We start from the raw sequence: 17,398 nt of genomic DNA on the forward strand, positions 1-17,398 counted from the left end.
TGTTCAGGGTTAGTAGCCACAGTATAAGTGGCACAGAGAAAAAAGAGGCAGAAATCTCCAGAGGCAGATTACTGGAGAAGAGAAGAAATGCTAAGCCATAACACATGAGAAAATCTTGGGGGAATCAGGATGGCTTCTCCTGGCGTTCTTTACCAGCTAATTATCCAGAGAGCTGCCTTGTGGAAGAGAAACTGATCTCTGGAACTCTAGGGTGCAGGACTGAGCCCAAGGGACAACAGTCATCCATAGGCAAGTTTCTGATAAGTACGAGGAAGAAGTTTACTAGAATGGCATTTGTGTTCCCAAGGTGTCTAAAGGAGAACCACACATCTAAGAACAGATAACATGCCAGTGCCTTTCTTATCTCTATGAGGTTTGATTCTTTGATCGAAGACAGCGGTTTTTAGTAAATAAATGGTTGTCTGATTTCCAGTGGTCAGGAGAGTCAAGAGGATGTTTTAGCACATGCTCTTGACTCTCCTGACCACTGGAAACACTAAACTTTCTGTAAAGTGTTAGGTAAATAACAAATTAATGTGGCTGGAAGCTAATGAAACTTAGCTTACAAAACCAGGCAAGGACAGGGTTTGGCTTATGGACTGTACTTGGTCAATTCCTATTTTAGCAGATGGTGAGGACCCCACCACTGAGGTTATTCAAGTAGCACTGGGGGTTTGCACTAAAATGATCTTCTTAAGAGATGATAACTATAAATGTAGGTAATCTCTGTAGCAGACACAGACTAGTGGGGTCTTCAGAATAACTTAGCTCAATTCTCCCTCTATAGAAAATGAGACTGAAGCTCTACCTCCCCTGAAAAGGATTTGCCCCTGAATGTAGAATTAGGTAGTAGGATTTGCTAGTTGAAAGAGATCTATGTTGCTCATTTTATTTACATCTGTATATTCAAGAGATTAAAAAAAAAGAACAACTTGTTTTTATGATTTGTAAAGGCTTCCAACTTTCCTGCCTTTGATTAAAGCATTTTCTAGCTGGAGCCTGAGCTTTCCTCCGAGGTGTGCGAGCCTGCTTCTCTCTGTAGATTAACATGTGCATTATGAATTCACTGTCAATGTCAGCAGGCTAGCTTTTCCAATTTTACAAACGTCTTTTCTTTCAGGAGCTGGAAATGTTCTCAAAACTGTCCTGAAAGCAACTAATGCTTTCAGTCGTTGTCACCTTTGTGAGGAACACGCTGCAACTTCGCTTTCTGACTTCATTCTCCCGGTGACATTTTTCACACAGGCTCTGACAGAGACAGCAATTATAAAGACATCCAGGTTGGCATTCAAGGATTCTTGAAGTTAACAAATTGTCCAGGGATAAATGACAATGAAGTTGGCAGACTACACATTTCTTCATGAAAATGTATGCTCCGGGGGATCAGAATATGCCTTGGAAGGAGATGGTACCCAAGCTCATGGTGGGGCCTGTCGGAATGACCCCCAGGGCTTGTGTCTTCAGGAAGCTATTTGGCTTAGGTCGGCTGGACTGTAGACTTCTGGGTAGCTGTAAGGGATCAGAGGAAAGCAATGAAAATACATACTTAAATACAATGTAGACTTTTGATTTGCTGACAATACCTAAGTGTAGGGATGGTGTTTATTCAAATCTAATTCCCTCTTGCGTATATTCACCATTCATTGGCTCTCATGGCCCAAAGCCTGTCCTCTCTGTGCAGCCCAGGCTACCCTACATTCCAGTGTTTTGGTCTCATCCCATCACTCCCCATTCAAGTATCCACTTTCCCAGCTATTCAGAACACACACTCCACACAGTCTGTTCCCTCTACCTGGAATTGCCTCCCACAATTTCCCACTTAGCATTCATCTCCAAAGGCACCTTTTTCTGTGAAGCCTTCTTATTCTCATAAGAACCATCTTTTTTCATGAACAGAGATAGAAGGTGGGGGCGGCGGGGGGCATCACCAGTAATGTCCCAGAAATCAAGGATGCTTTACCTTAGAGGATAAGAGTTGTACATAACTGAGACCCAGGCCAGTTTCTAGAAATAATTCCTTATGGTATTGCTGTGTACATCACGAAGCAGGAAGCTCAAAAGTACACCACCACGTCTTGATGGGCAAAATCAGTAACTTTATGCTACCGAATGCTTTGTGTGTGCGTGGTGGGGGTGGTAGGGGGAGGGGGGAGTGCTTCTAACCTTGTGTACATACTACTCACCTATTTCTTACAACTTAGAATCTATGATCTATGATAGAATCTATGATGTATGCTATTAGGCAAGCCCCATTTTACAGATGAGTAAATGGAGAAGTAGCCTTAGAGCTGTTCCAAGGTCTTACAGCTAGTAGGAGTAATAAGCAAGCCAAAAGAAGAGCTTAGGCAGCCAGTGTGAAGAGAGGTTGGATTGGATCAGGGTCTCAAAGTGCCGAGACTGAAGGGACCCCTAAGCCTCTGAGCTCATTGCCACAGTGCATTTGCCCTGGAAATTTAATGGTGTGCTGAGGATATGACTGTGGGTAAGCCTTCCCCAGACCTCCTTCCTAGGGTGGTGGCTGGAGCTGGTTAGAGCTTTTTCTAGAAATGTCCTGACTCATTATCTCAGCTACACTCCAGAGCGCAGAAAAGTTTGTGCTGCTCCTCCCTCCAGGGCACCTTGTCCTGGATGCGACTTGGAAAGAGGAGGACATTTCTGTAGACCAGGCAGAGCAGAGAGCTAGGAGGGTGTGGGAGGGGTAGGAGAGTGAGTGAAGTGGTAGGCAATGAAGGGGATGGGGAATAGGGAATGGGGGTCCATGAAGCGTGGACAGCTGTAGCTTAGGGATTGTATGTGATTATCTTTTCCTCCTTAAGGATAATGATGGCTATAGGAGGCAGCCAAATGCCTATGCTGGTGGGGGTGGGTCCCCAGTAAAACCCCACCTTCAAGACAAAGCCTGAAGGCTAAAAGACTGGATTGCTAGTCCTGGATGAAACTTGCAACCCAGAGCAAGGACTTACATTCCTGTTTGCCTGCCCTTCCCTGAATGATTCTGAAGAATGTCTTTTAACCAATGGAATGTTGCCTTTTCAGTACTAACTACCACCTGTCTTGCCCCTATTCTGAGCCCATAAAAAGCCCTGGACCCAGCTATGCAGAGAAGAGAGAACCACCCTATTTCTGGGGTGGGCAACCACCTCCCACCCCTGTCTCACGCCTCCTTTCCACTGAGAGCTGTTCTGTCACTCAATAAATTTCTTCCCTACCCTCGTCATCCTTCAGTGTCCAGCATATCCTCATTCTTCTTGGGTGCAATACAAGAGCTCAGGAATCACCAAATGCAGGTACAACCTAAATACAGGCAAGCTGGGGCATGCCAGTGTAATCAAGAGAGGCCCAGGTGGGGTGTTACCAGCTACCCAGACCAGGCCAGGGGAAGATGTTTTTCCATTTCAGCATCTTTCCTGGTAATCAGCACTAGTGAGAGACACTAAGGCTGTCAGAAGGTATCATGAAGTTCTCCCGGGTGTAGAGAGAGTTGACCACAAGCTAACTCTGTCTTGGTAAGACAGCTAAACTAGACACACTATTAGTAAGTGATACAGCAGTTTATTTATCAGTTCCTGACACAGGGCCTGGCATCAAAGAGTCACACAGTAAATGACTCTGGAACACATTTTGAAGGAAGTCATAGTGAATGCACTCAGGTGGACCAGCTCTGACCTCCCTGCCAGTGCTTCCCCAGGCTCAGATAACACATACTTCAAATTCTGGAGAACCCTAATACCAGGTTTCTTCTCCAATTCCCCAGGGCATCCATCTCCTCCTCTGGTTCAAATAACACTCAGCCTCGGTCTGTGACCAGATCACCTCAGCATCTCATCCATCTCCTTCCCCATTCTGGCCTGGAGTCTTGCCTGCTGCACCTACCCACCCTGTTAATCTCCAGCTCTGAACCTGCCCAGCCAGTTCTCTCTCTGCTCCTATTCCCTTGTCTCTAAGTTCTCCTGAAGAATAATCCCACATGTGTGTTAATGGTTGTCTATAAATGTGCATTCCAATCTCACCAAACTCTTGGACTTTGAGATTATTTTACTTGTTTTCTTTCAGTTCTTTCCCATCAACCACCACAGTCAGACTATGAAGGTTATTTGGGGCGGGGAGAGAAGGAATACGATGGAAGGAGTAGGAAAAGGTTTTGTATGGGGTTGTAGGTGATGTTTTACTGTTTTGCATTGATGAATAAAAATAATTGTTACCATAACCCTCAAAACAAGTGGACCCATAATTCTTATTTTGCACAATATTTTTTCTACTTTTCATAGATTCATCATGTTTGTGACACTTAAAAGCTATGTTTTTGGCCAGGCATGGTGGCCTACGCCTGTAATTCCAGCACTTTGGAAGGCCAAGGCAGGCAGATCATGAGGTCAGGCGATAGAGACCATCCTGGCCAACATAGTGAAACCTTGTCTCTACTAAAATACAAAAAATTAGCCGGGCGTTGTAGTAGGCACCTGTAGTCCTAGCTACTCGGGAGGCAGAGGGCAGGAGAATTGATTGTACTGGGAGGTGGAGGTTGCAGTGAGCCAAGATCATGCCATTGCACTCCAGGGTGGTGAAAGAGCGACACTCCATCTCAAAAAAAAAAGAAAAAAAAATGCTGTTTTTCTCTGGATGCTAGGTGGGATGGTATATCCTCACATCTCTATCAGAGCTCATCTGTGTGTTCTAAAACTTCATCTCCATGGCACATTTTGCATCCTCTTATCTTAAGGCTGTTAAAGCAGATTTAAGAGCTACCTTCCTTCCTCTCAGCACATGGACTTGCATTCTTGTGTACATCTTCATCTACTGGGAGTTCTCAAACTTAGGTGTATTAATACCCAGATGGCTGAGCCCCGGCCCCCAAACTTTCTGATTCACTAGGTTTGACATGGACCAAGACTTTGCATTTCTAATAAATTCCCACGTGATACCAATGCTGCTGTTCTAGGGACCCCATTGTGAGAATGACTCCATGACACTTGTTCTTGCCTTCTTAACTTCTCTCTCCTTTCGGTGGCTAACCTCTCTAGTTAGGGACACTAACCATTTCTTCTCAAAGTACATGTAGAAAAATCACTATGGCCAGGGTCTGAACTCAGTCTCATGGATTCAGCAGTAAGCAAAGTTGACTCAGACACTTCAGCTAAGAAGAGAGGTATCATTTGGATGCAGATACATGTGATTAATTCTGAATTGGGTGAAAGTGTTGCTTTTAACAAACTGATGACAGTGATTACCTACATGATGGTGAAATATATGATAGATGCTGAAACAGTCATATAAACAATCAAACAATTCTCCAAAGATTAGGACCACTACAAAGAATTTGCCTTCTTCAAATGAGGTACACCAGCAGAGAATGTTATTTTCCTTTTGCAAACTGATGTCAGCTTGTTATGCCTAATAGAGTTGTCTATTCCTCAATTTCACATCTTTTGCAAAATATTTCAGTGAGATTCAACCCGAAAATCAAGAGTAAGAAAAAAATATAGGAAGGTTGGCTAAGCAGTGCAGCACCTACCTATGGCAACTCTTAAATCATTTGATCTTTTAGAAGCTTTTGCTCCAGTAGAAAACTCAGAACTCTGAGCTGGATGGAGGTAAAGGAAGTATAAAACCAACACCAGGGGTTCCCTGCAGCAGCCCAGAAAGCACTTGTGAATGTGGCAGGAAATGAGATCTTAAGTCAGTGCATAAAACAATCAAATCCATCACAGCCTTGGAATGGCCCCTCATAACTCAGGGACTGTCAAAGCCCTTTGTGTGCACAGAGGCAGTCTTAGAAAGAGTGACGAACTGAGCTCAGAGTCTGCTAAATCCATTCTGGCAGCGAGAGGAATATATTTCCAAAGCCAAGTCACATCATTTTCCTTGAGCTCATTTGACTGCAGGCTAAGAAGCTGTTGCAGAAAACAAAAGGATGGTGGTGGGGTTGCTGGAATAATGTATATTAATGAACTTAATTCTCTGATTTGGGGTTGGGCTTGTACTAGTAAGATGCAAAGGCAGATAAAGAAGAACGAATTCAAACTGATGCTTCAAAATGGACAGTCTTGGCCACTCATCTCCGGATCTAATACATGTTTACCATGTGCCTACTATTTGCTTGCTCCTGGGCTTGGCAAAGATGAAAATGCCCACCCTCTGTCCTTAGGGACTTCCTGGTCTGTTGGAGACACAGATGAACATGATATCATGACAGTTCAGGGCTTTGCCTTCTATTATAGAGAACACACGCAAAGTGGAGAGGAAGTCAGAGAAAGCACTGCAGAAGATGCAAATGCTTAAACCAAACCTCCCTCTGGCAGGTTTCCTATATTGACTGACCCTCCTTGAGTTATGAGCTTGAGCTTTGGTTAAAGCTGGCAACTGCAAAGATACAGTAGCTAGATCTCCTGATTTCCCAGGAGAGTCTTGATTATATACGTTTTTCCTGTTGCCCCAGTTGAGTTGTGTCTTCCCCAAATAAACGTCTGAATCTTAAACCCCCATACCTGGGAATGTCTTACTTGGAAATAGGGTCTTTGCAGATGTAATCAAGTTTAGATGTGGCTCTACTGCAATAGGGTGGCCCTAAATCCAGTGGCTGATATCCTTATAAAACCAGGTGAAAATGCAAAGATACAGAGACCCAGTCATAGAGAGGAGAAGGTCATGTGAAGATGGAGGCAGAAATTGGAGTGGTGAGGCTATAAGCAAGGAATGCCAAAGACTGTAGGCAACCACCAGAAGCTAGAAGAGACAAGGAATCATTCTTCCCTAAAGCCTTCAGATTCATCCCTACTGACACCTCAATTTCAGACCTCTTGCCATCTGAACTGTGAGATAATAAATTTCTGCTCTTTTAAGTCACCTAGTTTGAATGTCCTTTCGAATGTCCTTTCAATGTTGTTCTGTTAAACTATGAGAAAAATCTAGATTTCTAGCTGGGTCCACATTGCATGTTCTCCCCAAGTGTGTGTGGGTTTTCTCCAGGTACTCTGATTTCCTCCCACTTCCCAACACTGTGCCTGTTAGGTGAATTGGCATAGTCTACGTGATCACATTCTGAGTGAGTGTATGTGTGCAAGTGCACCCTGTGATGTGATGGCACCCTGGCCAGGCTGGGTTTCTGCTTTGTGCTGATAGATTTCAGGAAAGGCTCTGGCCACCTGTGACCTTGAACTAAAATAAGTAGGTTGGAAAAGGTATGAATATGTGAAACAGATTATTGTAAAATAAAAATTTGTAAAGTCTATGGTAAATCATCCAGATGCATGGCAATAAATGATTCAGTAGAAAAGGACTCAACGAACCCTCCAGATCTTGATTGTTTTTGAACTGTGTGGTGTTAGGAGGCACTCCTTACAGTTTATGCTTTGCAAACATTTATTCCTTAATCTACCACCATGATGACCACCATCATTGATTTACCAAAAATCTGGTAAATAATTATTTTACTTCTTTTCATTAATCTTTAGTAAATGTATATAAAGCTCACATTTACTTTAATGTTTAATATTAGAAGTGTGTTGAGTCTTCAGTTAGAAATTTGTTGACTTTTTGTGACCAGAAATACAACCTAGGAACCTAACTCTTGTTTACATCAATCAGGCTGTGGTAAAATTGGTTCGATTATACATCTTTTAAGTTGATGTTGCAGTTTCCAAGAACCTATCAGCAATATATAATGAAGGCTTCCTGTACTTTGTTACAACAGCCACAGGAAGCTATTACAACTCTCACATTTGAATTTTGATTCAGAACATGTGGTGTTTGTCTTTTAGTGTTCCATACTATCTAGAATGAAGCTAAGGAGGTAACTCCTAGCACTTTTTCTTGCCCTTTTCTCTCCCTGCCGAACTCTTCCTAAATTCAGTTCTGGATTAGGAAGGTCACTCCTAACTCCACCTGGCAGGGTCATCTCCTTGACTGTACCTCTCCAGTTTCTCTCTGAGACTGGAGAGGTACACCAGAGATAAGGCTTGTCATAACCAATCAACAATCAGAAAACATCTGTGGACTGGATTTGATATAAGGTGGGTTTCAGGTAAAACCTGAACTTATCAATCCTCCAGAAAGTTACTGACCTCTCTGAGTTGGATAGGGCCAGATCTAATAATGAATATGTGCAAGACTACTAAAGAGAAGCACATTTATGACAATGTTTACCCAATTTGGGATTGCACTCAGACTACCGCCATTTACAGATTACATTAGCAGATACTTTTGAAAATAATTTGTCATTTTCATTAGTATTTATAAAATCTTTGGGTTCTTTGGCTCAGTAATTGAACTTTAGGAAGACTGTCCTGAAAACAACCCAGAAATGTAGACAGAGCTGTTGCTACAATGATGTCAAAATGATATAAGAACTGAAAGCAATATGTCCAACAACAGAAGAATGACTTAATAAACAATTATAGTGTATTCATAAGAAAAGAATACCATACAGCTACTTAAGGCAGTGATGTTGAACATCATATAGTAATATGGAAATGCATTAGTATGCTAAGTCAAGGGAACAAGTTTTTAAAAATTGTTTACTAGGATGACATCCACTGAAAATTGGCTGGAAGAAATTATGCCAAAATGGTAACTATATTTGTGTTTGTTCTGATGAAAGCCTTTCTCATGTCTGTCTTTTAATTTTTCTGTAATGTTTTCATTTTTGAAATTTTTTTTCTTGAGACAGGATCTTACTCTGTTGCCCGGGCTGGAGTGCAGTGGTGTGATCACGGCTCACTGCAGCCTCAACCTTCCACCTCAGCTTCCTTAGTAACTGGAACTACAGGTGCATACCACCACATCTGCCTGATTATTAATATTTTTTTTTCATAGAAATGGGATCTCCCTATTTTGTCCAGGCTACTCTCAAACTCCTGGGCTTAACTGATCCTCTTGGCTTAGCCTCCCAAAGGGCTGGGATTACAGGCATGAGCCATATTTTAAAAATTTAAAATGAAAAGGAATAGACCTTCAGAATCTTTTGTGTGTCTAACGTTGATAGAAAATAACAAGTCATTTCAGTTTATTCATTAATTAAGTACCAGCTGTTGTTTCATATTTATGTGCAAAAGAATCTTGTCTATTTCACATGTTTTATAGGGAAATTATCTCCTATAGCCTTAGACTATGACCTCTGGGCACCAAATTCAATCTACTGCCTGTTTGTTAAATAAAGGTTTATTGGAACAGAACCACATCCATTTACTTTAGGCTGCATTTCAACAGCAGAGAAAGCTGAGTAGATCTTACAGCTCTAAAGTCTAAAATATTTAGTCTCTGGCTCTTTACAGAACATTTGCCTACCCTTGCATTAAAACATTCTTCCATTCTAACTTCAAATAACTCCAATTGGTCTTCTCTGTCATTGCTGATAGAAAAGCCTGTTTGAGCTTTTGGTATGAACATCTGACCTTAGCTGAATCCATAGACCCAGGACTTGATGTATTTACCCAGGCATTTATAATATGACTCAGTTTGGATTTGGTTGGAGGACACTATGCATTGGTGGGAAATCAGAAATTTTGTTTTATTTTATTTTTGAGATAAGTCTTGCTCTGTCACCCAATGAAGGGGCATGATCTGGGCTCACTGCAACCTCCAACTTCTGAGCTCAGGTGATCCTCCTGCCTCAGCTTCCTGAGTAGCTGGGACTGCAGTTATGCACCACTATGCCTGGTTGATTTTTGTATTTTTAGTAGAGATGGGCTGTTATCATGTTGGCCAGGCTGGTCTCAAACTCCAGGCTTCAAGTGATCCACCTGCCTCAGCCTCCTAAAGTGTTATAGGCATGAGCCACCATGCTGGTCTAGGAATTTGTTTTTTAAAGAAGCTTTAAATCCTTATGTTTGGGCCTCTGGACACCTCCCCCTATCCCAACCAAATAGGTTCTGGGTAACTAACTCCCACTCCTATGTTAAATGCACTCCACAGACTTAAAAGAATGGTCCAGAGTATCGGTATTATTGTTATTATCCACTCCAAAAGATAGAATTGAATTAGATTAGCAATATAGCAGGAAGGTTGCTGCTCCAGTGACTGCTTTTGTCTTACCCAAAAGCAACTCAAGTTCATTAAAATCACAATTATCTGACTCTTAATTAGGTGAGATGATAATTTAATTAACAGTGCCCACTTAATTGTCGATGGCAGGAAACTGAGACAGGCAGGCTCCATGGTGGCTGAGGCAACTTAGCTTGAAATACAGTGGATAGCATTCTGAACCAGCCGGCTAGGCTCTGTGAGCTCTGTGCATGCACTTGGCAAATGAAAGACCTGAGACAAATAAACTTGGCTCTGCTTAGAAAAATCTAATTCTGATCTGGAATGGTGAGGCTGAAGAATTTATAACATGATGCCCAAAATGACGATCCTGAATCAGCTCCCTAAATGCTTGTCATTCATTCATTCACTCATTCATTTACTCATACATTCACTCATTTTCTATTTCTCTGACTTTTATTCCTTACCTTGTTTCTTCCTGCTCTCTCTACCTTCCAACATCTGTTAAAACCTTATTTTCATTCTATTAAATATAAAGTGCTTTGTAGGATACCAAAAACAGATAAGGAGTCTTTTTTAGTTTTTTTTTTTTTAATGGGAAGAGGCCCGAGCAGTCTGAATTTCAAGAAAAGGAACAATGATGGTAACTCTGATAACCACAGTTTATTGAGTCCTTATCATGCACTAGGCACTATGCTAAATGCTTTAATCTCATTATCTTATTTTATGTTCACAAACCCCTGTAAGCTAGGTATTATCACTTGCATTTTACCAGTGAGGGAAAACTGGGGCTTCAGTAGATAAAGTAACATGTTTAGGTTCACACAGCCAATAAAGGGCAGAACCTAGATGCAGCATGGATACCTGTAATCCCCTTGCTTTCAAACACTGGATAATGGTTCTCTTGTGCAGCTCTTAAACCCACAGAATGGCACACATTCCACAGCATTCCTCTCAAACCTTGGGGCCTCCAGTCCTTACACTGCTCGCTTTAGTGCAGGCATACCTATGTGTCCAGCCTTCAAAATTCATAACCCTGGGCCCACAGGGGCCAGGTCCTTTGTTTTAAATAGTACATTCTTGCTGTTTCAGCCTTCTGTTGTGGGATGTGCTAAAGAAGAAAATTATTCATGACACTTGTTAAAGATTTCAAGGAAGACTCTTCAAGGTAGGGGGACTGGGATGGGAGTTATAGGGACCACTGCAATGGGGTCTTACAGTAGGGGAGACAGACTGGGCTCAACTCCGACTCCAGGAAGTCTAAGTGGAGATTTATAGCCAAGGAGCAAGGTAAGGGGTCAGGAGGTGGAAAATTACTAAGAGATGTCAGGGATAGGGGGATTCTGGCTAGACTGACTTGATAAGATTCTCGCTTAAGGCAGGCCAGAGTGGGGATAAGGAATTTAATTAGATTACCAAGGATGAGAGATTTTCACTAAACTGACCAACCAAGATTCTGCTGAAACTGGACTAACTGGGCGGGTCACTAGACTAAGGTCAGAGCCGAGGACCAGGGCCTAGTCAGAAAGAGAATTCAAAGGAGTCTGACTCAAGTTTTGTCCAGGGAGAGAATCTTTTGCAGAAGCCAGTTGCTCAACTTGACAGAGGATAGAAGGGTGGCGCTCAGGGCTCAAAGCAATGCACTTCTGATCCTGGATGGTGGCGCCATTCAGTGACTTCCGCTTCAGGTCCGGTCTCTTACTCCTTTTGCCTTGCACCTTTGATTATTCACTCTTTCATTGACATACAAGGACTATGCGTCAGCATGTCTGTCAACCCTGAAACTGCTCAAAGTTTGGTAAAAAATTTCCATAAAGTACTTTCATAGCTTTTAGCAGATTCTCTGCGGGGTCCCTACAAGGTTAAAAAAAAAAAGTATCCAGACTCGTCCTAAGTGTTTCTCAGAGATATGACCCACACACTCATGGTGACTTGTTAAAAATGCAAATTCCTAGGCCCCAATCTGGAACTGGCTCAGGAACAGGCGATTTCCTAAAATGCCCAGCAATCTGCATGTTTAAACAAATATCTCTTATTTAGAAATGCCCGATCTTCAAGGTGGCAGCACCAAGCTGTGATGACGTTTGAAGTCAGGACTGAAGTCTTCCTTTTCTTTTGCTAGGACCTGGACTTGGAATGTATCCAGCATCCTGCTGAGGCCTGGGGGAGCTGCAGGGGAGGGGGCAGCCGGCTGTATGTTTGCAGGTGCAAACATGGCTGTATTTTCTCACGTGGCCTTTTCCCTGGGGCTTTATTTTGTCGGGCAAGCCAGCCCGGTTTCCATTGTTCTCAAAAACTGTGATTGCTGCCAGTGTGGGGGGAAATGTGAACTCGAAAGCTTGATTCAAACACTGTGACCAGCTTTTATTCTGAGCAGCAGTCCCTAGAGCTCTGTTTGCAAGGCAGCCTGGAGGCCTTTGAGGCCAGGGTCACAATTTCCTCTATTTGGGGGCAGCAGGAGCACAAGCTGACCTTCCCCGGCTTTCTACAGCCTTGTTAATGTTGGAGTTTGTGTAGTTTGCTCGTTCTTTACAATCCCTCAGAGCGCCTTGGGGCAGTTTCAGCACAGGGAGCTCTTGACTATCAAGTGTTTTTGAGGACCCTGGGCAGGAAATACCCATGCTGGCCCTCTTGCTGGTAGCACCAGGTTCAAAGTTGGTCATGGTTATAGTCCTTTGGGCAATGATCTCCTTGCTTCAGGTCACAGGCAAGGTAGTGACACAACTAAACCCCACATTTGACATCTAGCCCAGAGGCTCAGTTCTGAGCCTTCCTTGCTTTCAATGGAGAACCAGTCACCTACACAGCAGAAACTCAGACACATTCTGTTCCTCAGACCTGTGGGATATAGAAAGGCTCTTTTCCTATGGAAACTTTCCACGCCCCTTTCCTCTCCCAATCCACTGAACCGGAAAATAGAACGAACTCTAAAAAACATCAGACATTACTCTTGGGTCCTAGTTTTTGAAGGCCAATGTCCTGGGACTTTCTTCCCAAGTTTCTCAATCATATAAAAGCTATTGATAATGTAATAAATATTTATTCCTGGTAGAACTCCACACAAGGTAAACTATAATCCCTAGAGATTATATACTTCCTTCTTCCTCACCTCAATTCATTACCAAGTTCTAGTATGTTAAGTCCATTTACCTCTTGACTCCATTGACTTCTGTCTCTATCCACAGTTCCCAACCTGGTCAGGTTTCCAACTCCTGAGCCTGAATGATTGAAGTAGCCTCCTATTTCTGTTCAGTTTCACTCCTCCCTCCAACTTCAAATCCATTCTCTACAAAGCAGGTAGAGCTATATTTTCCAAAATACAAATTTGATTATGTCATTGCCAGCTTAAAGCCCATCAAGAGCTTTAGAAAATATACAATAATGAGGCCCCTTTGTGATGGAGTTCCCACCAACTTTCCAAGTTTGCTTTCCTTGTCTTCTATGTGTTTTCTGTTACATTTCTAGAAAACACTGTGCTATTTCTCTTCCTTTCACTGGTCAATGTCTACATCATCCTTCAGAGCTCATCAGAAAACTCTTCCTCTGAGAACTTTTCCTGACCTCCCAACGGGTCAGGATTCCTTGTCAAAGGCTTGTAGCACTTATCAGCACTTACCACCATCTATAATTATATGTTTTCATGTGATTCTTTAATTAGTGCCTGTCTCCTCTGGCTTGACTGTGAGTCCCCAGAGGGCAGAGACTCTGTTTAGTTACATCCTCCTTCTTTTCTGATTACAGTCACTGTACCAGACTCAGAGATACTCGTTCTATTGCTAATGAATGAGGCTAATAAATGAAGAAAAGAGTAACTTCCTATATTAAAGAAGTTGATTGTCTGGGTTGGAAACATTGAAATCTCCCTCTCTTGTACTTGCTAAGTGAATCCTAGAATTTGTGTGACAAAAAGCCATATATAGCTCAAACCCACTTTAGAGGCTTTGAGGGGCCACTGGGTCAGCAAGAACACCTGGCTTGTGCTCTGAAACAATTAGCCTGACTTGGGTTGCATTGGATTTTATTAAAACATGTGCAGATTGCTACGAAAACTGTTTGCATGTAATCAATCTTCAGCTGCAGAGAGACGTCAAGTATGGGAGGGCATGTCATGCTGGCTGTTATAAATTCTGCATGGCTGAGGACTCTTCTCCCACATCCCAGAGTCTTTAGTCCCTGCCTGCCCTTTCCCAATGCAGAGGTGCCTTTCTGGATTAGCCCATTGAGTGAAGTATTTTCTTTTTGCTCACTCAGAATCGAATGGACCTATGTATTTGGGGCCCCAGAGTAAGGGAAGAATGTAAGACACATTCCTAGTGTGTTCAAGACCATATTGAAGGAAGGTCCAGTTACACAAGGTGAAGTGACCGTAGGGGTCTATGGTCTGCATGTTTCTGTACTTCTCTATGCCTCATTCTCCTCATCTGCAAAATGGGATGAGAGTGATTCCTACCTCATCAGAAAATTGGAAGAATTAATAGAAATAGTCCATACAAAACAGTGGGAACAGTGCTCAGCACATAGTAATTACTCAATCAGTGGTACCCTTGGTAAAATTTCACCAGGGACACTCAAGGTGACTGCTGACCCCCCTACCCCATGCCCACTACAAGGGGAATACAAGCTCTGATTCTCCTCCTAGGACGTGTGGCAGGGGTGTGGCTCTCCTGTTTCATCACCCCAGAGCTCAAACTCCTAGGGGGAATCTGCAGATGGGCAGGTGCAGAGGCTGGGGTGAGTGCTTTGGCCTCTCAGCTCCACGGCAGAGTCTATGGGTAAGTGCCTACACCACCAGTGTTAAAAGCTCTTTCCTTTGCCATCTGCAGACAGCTTTGAGTGTTAATCAGCTCAATGGACCCTCTGCCTTCTTGCAAAGGAAGAGGGTCAGGAGGACAGCCTTCTGTATCCCAAGCTCTTGTCCAGTGTCCTGGAAGAATCAGTCACACGTGGGCTTGAAGGATGAGTTCAAGGTTTTGAGTGGTGGAGGTGGCTCTCAGTGAGACTGATTGGGAGCTGGAAGGTGGAGGGGTGGGTAGATAATCTTCTCAGCTGAACTCCTTTCAACATTCAGGTGCCCCTTAGCTCCTTCTCTGCCATGCCACCTTCTGTGCTCTGCCTCTCTTCATGGATCCTCTTGATATTCAGCCTCTTGTGTGTGTATCCAGTAAGATCTCAGGTTTATATGGTGGCAGGATGGGTGGGCATGGCAAGCCAAAAGGCAACTTTTTGGCTGCAAAACCGGAAATGCCTGTCTTCATTTAGGGCTTCGGGTCTTCAGGCTTGAGGGTGGGGCCTTTTCTAGGGAACCACCCTCTTCTACCCAGTATTTCCCTGACTCCTGTCTTTATTGCTGGTTCTAGGGCCTCCTGTTAGTGGCAACCAGCTCCAGCTGATAACTAAATCACCTGGGAAGCTGTTTAAAAGTGCAGACTTTCTGGACTCATTGAATCAAAATTATCGCAGAAATTCTGACTTGGACATGTGTATTCAAAAAAAAAAAGTGCAAAGTGAAGTAACTCAGAAATGGAAAATTGAATACCAGATGATCTCACTTACACGTGGGAGGTAAGTGTTCATTATGGGTATGCCTTTTTGAGTGGAAAAAGGCATACCCATAATGAATACTGGAGATTCAGAAGGGGGAGGGTGGGACGGAGGCGAGGGATGAAAAACTACATATTGGGCTGCTTGGGTGACAGGTGCACTAAAATCTCAGCCTTCACCACTACACAATTCATCCGTGTAACCAGAAACCACTTTACCCCCCAAATCTATTGAAATAAAAAATATTAAAGTCCTCAGTTGATTTTGAACCATAGCACAATCAATGACCACAGCACGGGCTCTGAGTGAGATCTGGGCAAGTGTCTTGCTCTCTTTGTACCTCAGCTTTCTCCTCTTTACTTAATGTTGTGTCTGGCCTTATCTCTATTTCATAGCAGGTCAAGAGAGAAACTCTTGGTAATGTCAATGCTTAAGTTAGAGCAGACTTCCTTCCTAAATATGTGTATTGCCATCTGCCAAAAATTGACAACTTTTATCTCTGCTTGTTCACTTTGTGTCTTTGTCTAGATGCAAATATATACTTGAAATATAATTCATGTTGCTAAATATCCACTTATTTCTAGCTGCTGCTTTTATAAGCCATGCTTCTATGTTTCCATTTTAGCTAAAAAATTTTAACTGTAGTTGTTGCATAAAATTTCAGTAACTATACACGCACACACACACATGTGTATGTGTGTGTGTGTATATATATATGTGTGTGTATATATATGTGTGTGTGTATATATATATGTGTGTATATATATATATATACATACCTACTTTAAATTAACTGTATCTCTGTTTTTGGATGGCTCGGTTGTTGGCAAGTTTTCTCACTATTATAATTCATCCCAGAATGTGTATTTTCAAATATATAGTTTATCTATATTTAGACATTTTACTCTGAGTACATTCCCAGTATTATTACTGAATTAAACGTATGAAGTCTTTTTTTGTTTGTTTTGGGAATCAATTGCCAAGTTATTTTCTGAATACGTGTTGCCAAAATATACTCTGCCAACTACTAATTAATGACAGTTTCATAGTCGTCATGCCAGCATTTGAAATTAGCACTTTGTTTTATATTTTACTAACTTGATAGTTACGTATGGCACTTCACAGTTGCTTTATTTACATTTTAAAGCATACTTTATATATATATACACACACACAATCCTCACATGCTATGTCGACTTACCATGTAGTGGTATAACTACCAACTTGATAATACATAGATTCATCAACTCTGTTCATCAGAGTGACTTTACAGGATTTATGTCAGGAATTGCTCAGGTAAGGAGAATAGCACTGCTGTTCTCTCCTTAGCCAGCTGCTTTCTGTTATAGGAAGGCTACGGCTGGTGGGGCAACAGACCTCTCTGCCACCCGACCCAGGGCCTGGCTAAGGTTTCAGAACATTTACTTCCCACCTCTCTTTCCCAGGCCCAGGTCTCAGCCTCTTTCCAATTCAACATCTGCACCAACCCTCACCTTGGTACAGGAAGCCTTCTACATGTTCATTTTCCTCATTAGCTGGCTAACAATTTATTAAGTCAATAAGTATTTATTGGGTACATACCATGTGTAGGCAATGTGCTGGGGCAGGAGAGGAGAAAAGGTAGACGATAAGACAGATCTTGCCTCCCTTGATCTCATAACCCATCAGAAGAGAAAGGCATTTATTAAGTTACCACACCCAACTGAGTGTTAGTCACTCTGCCTCAGCCTTCCAGGGGCCTTCACCATGCCTCCTTTCTGCCTCTGGGTGTTTGTGCATACTGTGTCCGATTCCTAGAGTCTTCCTGTGGCTGGCTCTGCTCCTCTTCCTAGAGTCCTCTGTGGCTGGCTCTGTCCCCTGAGCCTGGAGTACTGTAACT

General features: G+C 42.6%; 1 long non-coding RNA gene across 1 annotated transcript; it reads right to left on the bottom strand.

Annotated features, from left to right (window-relative positions):
* Nucleotides 1–867: 867 nt before the first annotated feature.
* On the bottom strand, nucleotides 868–17,175 carry LOC128932044 (uncharacterized). The gene is made up of 2 exons (XR_008481290.2): nucleotides 17,101–17,175; nucleotides 868–1,509 (listed from the first exon to the last, which is right to left on the bottom strand). It is a non-coding gene; the product is annotated as an uncharacterized LOC128932044 (long non-coding RNA).
* Between the last annotated feature and the right edge of the window lie 223 nt (nucleotides 17,176–17,398).

The sequence above is a fragment of the Callithrix jacchus genome, chromosome 5 (assembly GCF_049354715.1).
Source record: "Callithrix jacchus isolate 240 chromosome 5, calJac240_pri, whole genome shotgun sequence".
Lineage (NCBI taxonomy): Eukaryota > Metazoa > Chordata > Mammalia > Primates > Cebidae > Callithrix > Callithrix jacchus.